Source organism: Triticum aestivum, chromosome 4D (assembly GCF_018294505.1).
Source record: "Triticum aestivum cultivar Chinese Spring chromosome 4D, IWGSC CS RefSeq v2.1, whole genome shotgun sequence".
NCBI classification, from domain to species: domain Eukaryota; kingdom Viridiplantae; phylum Streptophyta; class Magnoliopsida; order Poales; family Poaceae; genus Triticum; species Triticum aestivum.
Genome location: NC_057805.1, coordinates 50,232,612 through 50,239,785, shown reverse-complemented (window position 1 = coordinate 50,239,785; position 7,174 = coordinate 50,232,612).

Genomic DNA, 7,174 nt, shown 5'->3' with positions numbered 1-7,174 from the left:
CATTTATGTGCATAATTCAAATTTGAACTACATGCACATGCTCTAGTGCATATAAATTGGTTGAAATATCAAATATGTGTCCTTGGGTGCATGCTTAGGTCCCATGCAAGAAATGGGAATGAATTTCAAACACCAGGGCACCGTTTATTGCTGGAAAAACATTGAGATGCCTGGTTTTTAAATTCTAGTAAATCCTTTTGATCTCCATCTTCGGGGCGCCATGATCATCATCGTCACCGGCATGACACCATGATCTCCATCATCGTGTCTTCATGAAGTTGTCTCGCCAACTATTACTTCTATTACTATGGCTAACGGTTAGCAATAAAGTAAAGTAATTACATGGCGTTTTCATTGACACGCAGGTCATATAACAAATTAAGACAACTCCTATGGCTCCTGCCGGTTGTCATACTCATCGACATGCAAGTCGTGATTCCTATTACAAGAACATGATCAATCTCATACATCACATATATCATTCATCACATCCTTTTGGCCATATCACATCACACGACATATGCTGCAAGAACAAGTTAGACGTCCTCTAATTGTTGTTGCAAGTTTTTACGTGGCTGCTATAGGTTTCTAGCAAGAACGTTTCTTACCTACGCCAAAACCACAACGTGATATGCCAATTTCTATTTACCCTTCATAAGGAACCTTTTCATCGAATCCGATCCGACTAAAGTGGGAGAGACAGACACCCGCTAGCCACCTTATGCAACTAGTGCATGTTAGTCGGTGGAACCTGTCTCACGTAAGCGTACGTGTAAGGTCGGTCCGGGCCGCTTCATCCCACGATGCCGCCGAATCAAGATAAGACTAGTAACGGCAAGTAAATTGACAAAATCGATGCCCACAACAACTTGTGTTCTACTCGTGCATAGAAACTACGCATAGACCTAGCTCATGATGCCACTGTTGGGGATCGTTGCAGAAATTAAAAAAATTCTACGCATCACCAAGATCAATCTATGGAGAGACTAGCAACGAGAGAGAGGGGAGTGCATCTTCATACCCTTGAAGATCGCGATGCGGAAGCGTTACAAGAACGCGGATGAAGGAGTCGTACTCGTAGCGATTCAGATCGCGGTTTATTCCGATCTAAGCGCGAACAACGGCGCCTCCGCGTTCAACACATGTACAGCCCGGGGACGTCTCCTCCTTCTTGATCCAGCAAGGGGAGAGGAGAAGTTGAGGGAGAGCTCCTGCAGCACGACGGTGTGGTGGTGGAGCTTGCGGTTCTCCGGCAGGGTTTCGCCAAGCACTACGGAGGAGGAGGAGGTGTTGGGGAGGGAGAGGGCTGCGCCAGGGGAAGGGGTGGCGGCTCCGATGCGCCTCCCCACTATATATAGGGGTGGAGGGGGCTGTTTTCTTGCCCTCCATGTCCATTGGGGCGTTGGCAAAGGTGGGGGTAAAGAAATCCCATCATTTCCCTTCCCCACCGATTGTTATCCCCCTTTTTTAGGGATCTTGATCTTATCCCTTCGGGATATGATCTTATTCCTTCCAAGGGGGGATCTTTGTGCACCTTGACCAGGGGTGTGGGGGCTTGCCCCCACTACCCACGTTCATGTGGGTCCCCCCATGCAGGTGGGCGCCACTCCAGAACCTTCTAGAACCTTCCCAGTACAATACCGAAAAATCCCGAACATTTTCCGGTGGCCAAAATAGGACTTCCCATATATAAATCTTTACCTCCGGACCATTCCGGAACTCCTCGTGACGTCCGGGATCTCATCCGGGACTCCGAACAACATTCGGTAACTGCACACTAATTCCCATAACAACTCTAGCGTCACCGAACCTTAAGTGTGTAGACCCTACGGGTTCGGGAATCATGCAGCCATGACCGAGACAGCTCTCTGGCCAATAACCAACACCGGGACCTGGATACCCATGTTGGCTCCCACATGTTCCATGATGATCTCATCGGATGAACCACGATATCGGGGATTCAATCAATCCTGTATACAATTCCCTTTGTCAATCGGTACGTTACTTGCCCGAGATTCGATCGTCGGTATCCCAATACCTCGTTCAATCTCGTTACCGGCAAGTCACTTTTACTCGTTCCGTAACACATCATCCCGTGATCAACTCTTTGGTCACATTGAGCTCATTATGATGATGTCCTACCGAGTGGGCCCAGAGATACCTCTCCGTCACACGGAGTGACAAATCCCGGTCTCGATTCGTGCCAACCCAACAGACACTTTCGGAGATACCCATAGTGTGCCTTTATAGCCACCCAGCTACGTTGTGACGTTTGGCACACCCAAAGCATTCCTACGGTATCCGGGAGTTGCACAATCTCATGGTCTAAGGAAATGATACTTGACATTAGAAAAGCTTTAGCAGACGAACTACACGATCTTGTGATATGCTTAGGATTGGGTCTTGTCCATCACATCATTCTCCTAATGATGTGATCCCGTTATCAACGACATCCAATGTCCATGGTCAGGAAACCGTAACCATCTATTGATCAACGAGCTAGTCAACTAGAGGCTTACTAGGGACATATTGTGGTCTACGTATTCACACATGTATTACGGTCTCCGGTTAATACAATTATAGCATGAACAATAGACAATTATCATGAACAAGGAAATATAATAATAACCATTTTATTATTGCCTCTAGGGCATATTTCCAACATCATGCACAGCTGGGACGAACCGCATTTGCGTGCTTCAACGCGGTGACACACTACGCTTATCTTAAGCTCAAGATGCCCGGACCACGCGGCGTCATAACAGTCAACGGGAATACGGAACGCTCCCTCCGTACCGAGAAGCACACTGCTGCGTTAGCAGTAGAAGTGCAGAGCGGCCTTTTCAAGCAGAACCTTAATTCGTCGGCCGAGCTCCCGGACACTGTCAAACGAGTCTGGACTACTCTGCAGCAGGACAGCGCAGCTCGTCAAGAGCTCGATTAGCAATTTGGCCTCCGTCCCAGTCCCAACCAAGTGGCGGCATTTGTACCACGCGTACATAACTACGCACTCAAAATACCATGGGCATAGACAGAGGCATAACTAGCTTGTGATCCACACTATGGCTCGACCGCCCCCGGACACACATACTTTCAGTTTTTCCTTTTTATCCTTTTAGGTTTCTTTTCTGCAGGCTTCTTCCAACGACCTGATCGTTGGTCCTCTCGACGGGACGGATACACCAAGATGGCAAGAAGCACTAGCGTACAAGGGAATTTTTAGGTGGTCTCTTTAACGATCACTCTACCTGTTTTCAGGGCCCGCACGCAACTCTCCCTTGGTAGTGGCATGTTAAATAGCCCGGTTGCTTATTGCACCACCTGTACGAATCCGCTTTGATGTATTAATCAAACTATAATGGAAACAGTTTGCGGCCCAAACTTCTGCGGCACTAGCTTACTACTCCCTGTTTTCCTTCTTTGGTAATCTTTTCAAGTTGCACCCGTACACTTTGGTACAATTTAATCTGCAAGGGGCTTCATTGCGACCCATAATACCGCAACAAAGTCCGAACACTTTTTACAATGTAGTTCGGCACCCCGAATTTAGCATTGTATGCATTGGCTCCGAATCATGTCTTTGGTCAATAGTTGGGTTGCCCGGCTCTTGTGCTTACTACCTTACGTTCCGCTATATCGGCTAGGGTAGTAAAGGGAGAACTACTGCGATTGTGTCCTGGTTTATCCGGATGAGCACCTTAGTAGAGAAAGCCGAAAACTGACTGTCATGATGCGGCGAGAGCCGGTCAGCTCTTCGGAGGTTTCAAATCGTTAGCAATTTTTTCCGCATTATGCCATGGATCGGTTATTACCCGATCAGGTGTTTTACAGCACCCTAGTTCGGATACTAGGGGCTGCGCCTAAATTTTCATTGTCAAACTCCTATGGCTAAGTGAGAGTGATAAAGACACATAGTCTGATTGCCTGGTTCGCTGCGCTAAACACCTCCTTCAAGGACCAAACAATTGGATCAAGAGTGTTTAGATTCCATCCCGAACACCCCCGTACTACCTACGTGGGGGCAGAAGCCGACGACTGGACAACTCTCATATTTCATAAAAACGGCCGCACAGGAGGTAAAATTTTAAACATTATGCTACATAATCGACCTTGTTTCACAATACAGGGCGAGGTAATACGAATGTACTCATTCAAAGATTACATCTTTTGCACACTGTGCCGCCACAATGCGGGATCCCTCCAGGACATTGTCAAAATACAGTTCGGGCGTGCGGTGCTCCTTGCCCTCCGGCGGACCCTCGGTCGCGAGCTTGACGGCGTTCATCTTCGCCCACTACACCTTGACGCGGGCAAAGGCCATCCGCGCACCCTCGATGCAGACCGACCGCTTGATAACGTCAAGCCGGGGGCAGGCATTAACCAGCTGCTTCACGAGCCCGAAGTAGCTGCTGGGTATAGCTTCGGCAGGCCATAGCCGGATTATTAAATCCTTCATGGCTAGTTCGGCCACCCTATGCAGCTCGACCAGCTGTTTTAGCTAGTCGCTAAAGGGCACCGGATGTTCTGGCGCAAGGTATTGCAACCAGAACAGCTTGTTCGTTGAGCTCCCCTCTTCGGCTCGGAAGAATTCCGCAGCGTCAGAAACACTGCGCGGCAGATCCGCAAACGCCCCTGGAGAACTCCAAATCCGGGTCAGTAAGAGATACCTCTTCTTCACATACTTTCTTTGCATCATGAAATACTTCCCCGCGGCGATCTTCTTGGCCTATTGGATCTCTTGGAGGGCACTTTGGGCTTCGGCCCGGGCCTCTTGTGCACTTTGGCGAGCCTTGGCGAGTTTGGTCTCTTGAGCCGAAACATTGCATTCCAAGGACTCGCACTTCTTCACGGCATCCTGGAGTTCCTGCTGGACCTCCACAAGCCTGGCCTCGTGCTTCTCACGAGTGGCTTGTTCCTTGGCCTTGGACAGTGCCTTCTTAAGGACCTCAACCTCGGCCGCCGCTCCTACAAATATCATGGCACTACGGTCAGCACACACCATTTATTCTTTTCAAATATACAGCAAGCCACCACATACCTTGCTTGTCCTCCATCTGCCTTTTCACAAGGCCGAGCTCTTCTTCGGCCCGCTCCAGACTCTGCTTTAGTCCGGAGACCTCAGCAGCATGAGAGGTTGCGGCCAGCAATGACGCCTGCACATTCACACAAGACATATTTAGTTCATTTCATGCAAAAATTACTTGATCCTCTGTCCGGCTTTTCTTTCCGAACACCGGACAGTGTCTCAGGGGCTACTGTCTATACCATGACTTTTTCTTTTGTGTCGCTTACCTCAAAGCCTGTCAGCAGACTGGTGCAGGCTTTGGTCAGTCCGCTCTTGATGGACTGAACCCTCTCAACTACTGTACCCATAAGGACATGGTGTTCCTCCATAATGGAAGCGCCTCGTAGCGCTTCCAGCATATTATCCGGTGCCTCTGGTTGGACAGAGGTCACCAGCGGAATAGGCACATGTCACGACCGGTTTTTCAATAAAATATTTATTGAGAGACCAATCCCTTTTACGGACCAGTAAAGAAGAATTCCTTCTCACTGGTAGACAATATCTTGGTCACAGAAGAAAAATACCAGGAGTACTGAATATAATACAAGGTTGAGCGGAGACTGCTCAACAATTTATTACATGAACGCCGATGAAACATAACGGCGGATAGGGTGGCATGACTACTAACTCACGATAACAACGGTGGTGGAAATATCACCGCGAAGTGGGTGATATGACTCCTGAAAACTACAGCTCTTCGAGCGTCGGAGTGAGGCTCGAGGAGACTTATTGCGGGTGGCGGAAGCGTATATAATACAAGTGACCAAAATCCGGGATCGCACAGGACTGACTGGGACTCCTCTAGGCGTCGGACGCACTATCAAACTCTTCATCCAAGAGATCGCCCTCGTCAACATCTGGCCAAATCAACAAGCCAGGTGAGTACTATGAAAGTACTCACAAGACAGTTCGGACATAAGATATAACAAATGTAAACATGAAGCATATGAACATATTAACAAGTGCGTTCAGGCATAGAGACAATAATGCATGGGGAAATGACGGAGAAGTCGGGCGGTAGTCCTCCCGAAATCCCAAAATAAATACTGGGTGCCAAACGAGGGTCTGAATGACTCCTCGAGAGGAAACTGCAAGAATAACAATACCGGTGCCAAACGAGGGTCTGAATGACTCCTCGAGAGGAAACCGCAAGAATAATAATGCCGCAGTCGGGCGTCGGGGCGACACCACATAAAGGGCTTATAACAGAAAAAGAAAGACAATGCGTGCCACAGTCGGACGTCTGAGCGACATCACATAAAGGGCTTATATTGAAAGTAAGAGACAAACATGCCGCAGTCGGACGTCTGAGCGACATCACATAAAGGGCTTAATTGAAAGTAAGAGACAAACATGCCACAGTCGGACGTCTGAGCGACATCACATAAAGGGCTTATATTGAAAGTAAGAGACAAACATGCCACAGTCGGACGTCTGAGCGACATCACATAAAGGGCTTATATTCCTTACTTAGCAGCTCAAGAATTTTAAATCATATCATGAGGATAATCAGACATGAGACAAGCAACAGGGTTAGTCCATCCACAGGAATAACGTTCAGCCAAGATTTCTACTCTAACTCACTTATCGGAAGGGAGAATATACCACGAGGTTACGACATAGACATGGATACGCTGATCACGTTACTGGACCATGGATATGATGACTCGGAAGGATTTGACTCTGCAGAGTTTGTACTTTAACCACAGCCAACGGATTTCGGTAGTCACGGGGACTAGTTCCGTCTACGGTGTTTTGGAAGAAACACGTCTAACCAGTACACACCCATTCAACAATCCGAAGCCAGGAATCACCCTCGGCAATGTTCAAGAAAAACCTTGAGACGGGGAGGCTACAACCTCGCGTAGCATGGGATCAAATTTCTATACGCGCGCTCTAAGGGGTGGCCCCCTCTCGGTCCCAACCGGAAACACCCATGCCCCCTGACCGGATGACTGGCTTTAATCCAGGGCCATGGAACCATCATCCCGGCCCCTCTGTTTGGTGTGTACACGGAAAGAGGTTACCAACGTACTAAACCGCATTCTGGCAGAAAACATGTGGTAGCACGGAAGGGGGAAGGATGATAACGTGACTCCGTCCACGTTA